The following is an 8,673-nucleotide window of genomic DNA, read 5'->3' as shown; positions in this document are numbered from 1 at the left end:
CATACGGATGCTAGGATCAAATCTTTTGTATTTTCCAAAATCTGTCTCTATTCTCTTCTTTTTGTTTGATCCGAGCCACGACCCATTACTCCCCTACAATGCTCTTTAGTTTCGTGACACCTCTCGAATAATCTTATCGGTTTGAATCCTTAGGCAGCGAATCATAGTCGTATATTCCTCCACGAACTTCTAGCCTTCCCTTGTTGTGTTTGATCAGTGCATATTCAGGTAGTCACATTATATTTTACTTTATCAAGAAATTCATTTTCCATGACAAGCTTTTCTATTTAGCAATCAAATTTGAATCAACACCTCTTTTCTTTGATGAAAATGCAAAGTAATCATAAACAAAACAAAACGGGTTAGTACAAAGCAAAAGTAAGCAAGAAAGAATTGAACACCTATTTGAGTGACTACTAGGTGTTCAAAGTGGTTCTACCTAGGGTGAGCTCCTCAGGTCTTCTACATGTGGTTTGGTTCTAAAGCAAGGGTACCCGAACCAGTAGATTCCTCGGTCCTCACCCATTATAGGTTCAGGGGAATACATTTCCCTATGGCTGCACGAAGATGAAAATCTCATGAAGACATAGGTACAGATGTATCCTGAAAGCGATCCACTATCCTGCACGGAGGTGAAAACCTCACGAAGGACTAACTTCTCACTCCCACTTAAAAGGGTGTGACCAACAGTCATGCAATGCAATGCAGAAATATATCAAAACTTAAACTAACACAGCAATTATAAACCTAAATGATGAAAATTGTAATAAAGACCGATGAAACGCAATGAAAGGATCGCACATTTAAACCAAGTTTTCAATTTTCGACAAAATGATAAAAAAAAATAATCAACTCATGGCTTGACTCTCTTATTTTGGTTCCCCAGTGGAGTCGCCAAGCTGTTGACACCATTTTTTTGATAAAACGAGGTCGACTTGGATTTTGAAAAATGAAAACGAAAACGGGAGTCGCCACCAATCTTTTTTGATGAGGTGTGATCGGATCACCTAAAAAGTAGTTGTTTTTATAAACAATTTGATTTTATTAAAACAACGATTTTGGTCCACGAAATTTAGAAAAACAGGTTCGGGAGTCGATTACGCACGAGGAAGGATTAGCATCCTCGTAACGCCCAAAATTGGTACCTAGTTGATTAATTAATGTCTTAGTGTCGAAGATTGAAAATTTTGAAGAGATTTAAAATACGATCCTTTATTTTAAAACTTATATAAATCAAGTTACTCGTTAAGACTCTCTCATTTCAGAAAGAAAAAATGTCACACCCAATGAGTTAGGGCACGATATTTTACCTCTTCCGAAATGAGCTTGTCTAAAAAAAACTCGCACAATAAAATTAAAAGGGTATTCAATTGTTTAAGTCGTATGAAAAAAATTGCGACCCAATACGTTAGGGCACAAATTCTCAAAATATTAAACATTGAATATTGCCTTAATTTATTTTATTTAGAAAAATCTTCATCTCGAGAAATCAACGTGTCACATCCAATACGTTAGGACACAACGTATTGAATTCTCGATAATGAGCTTTTTATTTTATTTTTTGATTAAAGAGCATCCTCGATTATTTAGATTCAACGAAGAAAATTGGAACCCAATACATTAGGGCTCAATATGCGTAACCAAATAAAAATAAAAACAAATACAGCGATGTAAACGTAAATAATATGAGCAATAGCAACGAAAATAAGTTAAATAAAAAGATAAACCAATAACATACAAAATAACAATGCATATATAAGCAAATAAGATTAAAACATTCATTTAAAATAATAATGAAAATATAAATAAAGAAATAAATAAAGAAATGAATAAGATTATATAAAAAAGTAAAAGACATATATATATGTATACAAAAATTGTAAGATAAAAAGCACGTAAGTATATTTATATGTTCGTGAAAATGAAAGATGTATTGATATATATATATATATGGATATGTATTTAAATTATAGAAATATATATAATATATAAGTATATATATATTACAAGATATAATAAAAAATATAAACATGTATATAGATATTTATGAAAATTATAGATATATATATAGATATATGTAGATATGTGTATAAATTATATAATATAAAAAATACGTATATATATTATAAAAATAATATACATATATTATAAAAATATGCATGTATATATAGATAACAAAATTTGTAGTTTAAAAATGTATAAATAAGTAAATAATAATAATAATAGCAAATAATCTAAAGTTTTTTAAAAAAAGGGATATATATAAATAATTATATAATAATAAGAGAAATATATTTAAAGTTTAAACAGGTAAATATAAATAAAATATAATAATAATACTTCAAAAGCATAAAAGGACATAATAAATAATACGTAATAAAATAATATAATAAAATAATTATATACACAAAGAAAAATGCATATATGTATATAAAATAAAATTAAAGCTAAGAATAATATAAAACTAATTAATATATAAGTACAATAATAACGAATAAATAAAAGGAAAATAAAACTAATAATAATAAGAGGGCTAAATTGAAACTAAAAGAAATTTCAAAGTAGGTATTTGAAATAATGAAAATATAGGATAAAGGACTGTATTGAAGACAAGCAACAAAGCAGAAGGACCCGCAGCGCAAATCGCCCATTCGGCTTGAAAACGCGCGGATCCTCCACTTAACCGGATCGGGTCTTCGGGTCAAACGACAAACGGCGTCGTGGCCATTGATGCTAAGGCCCAAAACGGTGCCGTTTTGTATCTAATATAAATACCAAAAAAAAAAGAAAAAGAAAACAATTTTTACTTCATTTTTCAGAAAAAAAGAAAAAAGAACAGAGAGCTCAGCCTCTCTCTCTCTCGCAGGCTTCAAGCTCCGGCCAAAGGGCCGTCGCCATTGCCGCCGTGACTCTGCCGTAAGCGGTGGTCCGAGCTACATGGAGAATGCATTTTCGACCCGTTTTTAAAACGCTTGAAGGCCTAAGCCTCTAGGTTTTGAGGCCGAAAGAAGAAGAAACCCCCATGCCCCTCTCACGTCCCGATTTCGAAGACTGACATGGCCGGCGAAGGGCTCTTTAGGCGACCCCAGGTAATCTCTTTCCTCTTTTATGTAGTTTTTTTTTGTAGATGAAATAAAATAATAATAAAAACTAGATCTAAAACGCGAAATAAAAAAAAACTTCGAATCCCAGTTTAAACTTTTGTATCCCTTTTTTATTATCTCCAAAAAATCTCCAACAAATGGTTTCATTTTCGGCTCTTATAGTCGAACCTAGGCTATTCGCCATCATTTTCTTTTGTTTGTTTGTTTTCTCTCTGTTGTCCTTTGTTGTTGCGTGTTGTTCTTCGTTTTGTAGGTGTTGGAGTAGGTGGGCAGAGACGCTAGGTACGGGTGGCAAAAGGTCAAGGGTCGGAAGACCCTAGGTACGGCGCACCTAGGGTTAGGTTTAGTTGTTTGTTTCTGCTGATAGTAGGCTTGTTGGGCCAAATTGGGCTAGGTCAAAATAGGTCAGTATTTGGGCTTGGCAATTGCAATTGGGTTCTGGGTTTTGGGCAGTGTTGGGCTTGTTTTTGATTTGGATCGTATTAGGCCCGTTGTAACTTGGACTTATGGACTATTTTTTTTTATCTCTGGTATGGTTTGGTTCATTCGGTGCGAGCTTGGGCAAAAATGACCTATTACAACTGTAAAAACATGTTTTTTGCTAAGAGTAAGCAACAGACAGTATAAAAAATAAATAAAAGAGCCGGTTGTAAAGTAATCCTTTATGTTGAAAGATCAAAAACAGATAATCCAGAAATGGACAAGAATGAAGGGACGTGCCTGGGCTCGGAAACGCCGATTTTTTATCGATTTTAGTGAGAACATCGAGATACTCTACTTGCTCAATGTAAGGCTCTGCCATTGTTTCTTTCGATGAATCGGATGCTAATTTGGTAAATTCCGTGCTTCTTTATTTATAGTTGAAGACAAAATATGCTGAGAAGAGAAGATGAAGAACGGAAGAAGAAAAAGGAATGAAGAACGGAAGAAGGAGAAGGAGAAGGAGCCTTACCTGGATGAAAGAGGAACCGGAAGAGGTCATTGACCAAACTTATTTGCAACCCAAGGGGAAGGGGAAAGGGAAGGGGAAGGGGAAAGGGGAGAAGAAGGGTAACCAAACATCAGAAAAGCCTGAAGAATGCAACTGAAGAATATATGGGTAAAAGAGGAAAAGAAAAAGCAATTGAAGTTGCTAAATTTTTACTGGAACAAAAGGCTCCAGTCTGGAATGAAGCCTCTGGTGAGGTGAAATGCATTTTCAACGCACTGAAGAATGCTTTCTAAACAGCCTTGCGTTTACTAACATTTCAGTTGTAATTTTTTTAGCCTAAAAAAGCCAACGTACTGAGATCCAGTTGCATCCAAAGGAAGCCTTAGGCTCCATTTGGATTTACAACTACCATTATTGAGATGGAATCTTAAAGCATATGCTTTTTCACTGTACCCTTTTTGTTGTTTGGATTATTAATGGTGAGGTGTATCTCCACCATCTCATCACACTGTCTCCTCAATTTTCAACTGGAGTGAACTAGGGCAATAGGTGAACTAGGTAACCAGTGGAAGAAGTAATCCCCTTTTTGCCCCTGCAATCCTTTTAAAAAAAATCATATATGTTAATTTTACTTTATTATTATTTTAATCATAGATTAATATTAATATGTTTTATTAATCAATATAAATATAATTTTTAATAATTTCTTAACATAAATACAAATTTAATATATTTTATCTATTAAATAATTTAAATTTATTATATAATTTATTAAAATATTTATAATAAAATATTGGAAGATACATGTTAATATTTTATTAAATTAATTTATAAATTCACATATTTTAATAATTTTATAAAAGTAAAATAATTTAAAAACTTCTATTATATATCAATTCTAATATGATGTCCTTAATAGTCATTTTTTATTCTCACCGCTACAGCTGCGTTTGAATCTAAACATACACTCCACCATTGTTTTTAATCTCACTACAGTATCCAATCTCGCCGCTACAGTAACTAATTTCACCGCTACTGCTGTTTTTAACCTCACCGGAGCTAAACACACCGCCCATTCAAACTCACCCTTAGTAAGTAACCATTATTATTTAACTCACATTATGCAACTTATATAAGCAGCCGGTGTCGTTGTAAAACTGAACCCCTCACAACTGACGGTGAGTTTCAACTAAGAGACCCATTCGAACAATTTACACGTGATATGCGACCACATTGGCTAAACAATGTAAAACATATCACTTACTTTTACCCCAAATCTGCAAATTAAGTTTTCCAAGAATTCCCCAACTCAAAACTAGAATCCCACGTTCGCTAGCAAGAACAAATCTTATCTTTTTATATTATACCCTCTTCTCATTAATGGTAGCCGAGCCGAGTAACGTAAGCTTGTAACTCGAGTGAGAGCTTTAAGGTAATGGAACACAGGAGTGATGACTTGCTTTGTCGGATTTCAAGTGGCTTGAACTCTGGCTTGCCCGTACCAAGCCGGGAACTGAGCTATTGGACTTGAGTGAAACTGTGGGTCTCGTGGATCCTAGAGTGCAGGGTACCGCGTCAGGCTGGCTTCACAGAGCAACGACAGCCTCTCGTTCTCAGCAGTGGAAGGATAACAGGCCTGATCTGCTTTGGGTCCATCTTGGCTTAGCAGGCTTACAGGTGAACCATTACGTTATAAGGGATGACTTGCGAACAAGATGGATCCAGCTGGTGGGATCCGCATTAGAAATAAGGCCAGCGTTATACCACGGCCGATTATATTAACCCTGCTTTGTTTAAGTTCTTTAAACATACTAGTGTGGGTGAATAAAAAAAACTTTGCAAAAAATAATTTTAAGAACTTCTATATTGGAACCAAATGAGGCATTGTTAAAATGGTATTTCATCTCTCAAGCTAAAATGTTAATATAATATCGGGTAAATTATAAAATTAGTCATCCAACTATTATACCAATAAAATATTTTAAAATTTATATTTATATCAGTAGTAAATACCAATAAAATAAATAAAAATTAAAAATATTTTTTTATGGGAATTATTTTTGAATCGGTCACTGTATGATATAGTATTATACTAATGGAGAAAAACCCTCAACAAAGGCTTTGAGGGTAGCAAACATTAAAGCAGTTTTTACTAACAGAATAGCCGCCAGTACAATCTAAAAGCATATGCCAACGGATTCTGGTCGTTGCTATGTCGAAACCATTTTTATTTTAAAAAACGAGGTCGACTTTTAAAACGGAAATGGAGTCGCTATCGATCTTTTTTCAAAGTGTGATCGGGTCACATTGAGATTAATCATTTTAATAAAACATTTTGATTTATTAAAATAATGATTTTGGTCTACAAAATTCGAGAAAATGGGCTCGGGAGTCGGTTACGCACGAGGAAGGATTAGCACCCTTGTAACGCCCAAAAATTGGTACCTAATTGATTAATTAACATCCTAATGTCGAAAATTTAAAAAGATTTTAAAATACGATCCGCTTTAAAAACCTGAATAAATCGAATTTAATGTTAACACCTCCTTGTCCAGAAGTAATAAGATGTCACATCCACTAAGTTAGGGTACGGGATTTTAACCCTCGAAACTAAATTTGTCTCATGCATTAAAGTTTAAAAAGGGTATTATGTTATTTGTTTAATGTCTTAAAATCGAATGTCGAAAAAAGATTGAAAAGTGATTCCCCTTTTTAAAAATCTTTATTGAAATTTATTATTTTCAAAAGATTGGGTCGAATGTCTTGCTTCAATGAGATGAGGAAGTCAAAACCCCGTAAGTTAGAGCATGATTTCTCATTGTTCCAAAGACGACATATTGCAAACTTCATTTTCCCTTTTTTACAAAATTGGATCAAAGCGAAGGTTTAATGCAATATTAACAATGATATAAATTCGATTTATTCGAAATGAAAAGAAATGAAATAATCAACTTTTGGCAAATAAATCGGAAATTTTAACTATGATATAATGTTCAGAATTGAAAAGCAAATGTTTGAACATGGAATAATATACATGGGCAGAGTACTAAACAATATGTGCGTAACATAATAATTATCGAACTCGAAATAATATATAAAACAAACTTAATTCTAAAGAAAATGTACATAAATAAAACAACATGAAGTAAGTAATAGGCTAAAAAACTATTATGCAAATCAATTTAAGGTAAAACAAAGACATGAAATGAATTGAAATAAATCATTTAGTAAATTGTTTAAAACAACTAATAAAACACAATATACAAAAATATTTAAGCAAATAAAGTATGAAGAAAAATTAGAATATACATTATATAGAAAAATAATAAATTTTTTTTTAAAAAAAAGTAACATTTATAATTCAAAATAAATAGTATGTATATGGATGAAGTTTAAAACAATACATGAATTAAAACAAATAATATATATTATATGAATGTACAATTTAATACAAATAATATCTACAATTTGAAATGAATTGGATAATTTACAATATATAATAAATTTTAAATAATAATACATATAAAATTTTAAAAATTTTGATGATAATTCTAGAATAATCATACGCGATAAATCCAAAATAATAGTACATAATAAATTTAAAATATTAATGATAAATTGTAAAATAAATATACATGATAAATTTAAAATAGTGTTACGATAAATTTAAAATAATAATATTGATAAATTACAAATAATAAAACGTGATAAATCTAAAATAATAATATACAATAAATTAACTTAGATAATATTAATGATAAATTTAATAACAATAACTTTAAACATTCAAATCATATCCAATTTAAAATTAAAAAAAACATAATAATCAATACTTAAATAAATAAAACACAAGCTAATTAAATCAAACTAGTGAGGATTAAATTAAATTTAAAACAGAATTAAAAGGAAAAAATGAGAATAAAACAAAACTGAGGGCCAAAATATGGAAAAAATAGATAGTATAAAAAATAAATTGCAATTGATAATATATGGAAAAAAATTTAAAGCAAATAATCAAACAATTTAAAATGGATTATTTATAACACGAGTTTTTAAAAAATAAACAATATGTGTGACATAATATTAAAAACAAATAAAGTATATAATTAATGGAAAAAAATAAAAGAATGATAAGAATGGTTAAATGAATGAACAATATGTAAATAAGAAAGTTGATGGATAAATAAACAAATAAAAGTAAAAGAATAATTAATGATTAAACAATTAAATGGATAAATAAAAAAAGGTTAAAAAACGCTTAAGTCAGGGTAACTCTCACAATATGAAGATTCAACGAAATTCCTCCACCAAAATCCAACTCAAATGAAAGCAACTTAAAAAGAAATGAAGATGAACGAAGAACAAAATAAGAACAAGCTATAGAAAATAAGAACGCAAGAGAGGGAGAAATTTGAGTGAATGCTCTTAAGAATTATTATTGCTCCAAACTCCATTGTTTTTCAATAAATGGAGAGGCCTCTATTTATAGTTGAGCCTCCCCAAATCCAACGGTATAGATCAATTACATCAACGGCTACGATTAAAGGGTATCTACAAATTAAATCTCTAAGATTACAAAATCTTATCTTCTAAGATTGCATATCATATCTAAGATTGCATATCCTTGAAGATTATGTT

Source organism: Gossypium hirsutum, chromosome D08, assembly GCF_007990345.1.
Source record: "Gossypium hirsutum isolate 1008001.06 chromosome D08, Gossypium_hirsutum_v2.1, whole genome shotgun sequence".
In the NCBI taxonomy this organism is placed as follows: Eukaryota; Viridiplantae; Streptophyta; class Magnoliopsida; order Malvales; family Malvaceae; genus Gossypium; species Gossypium hirsutum.
Note: the sequence above shows the minus strand (reverse complement) of the source record.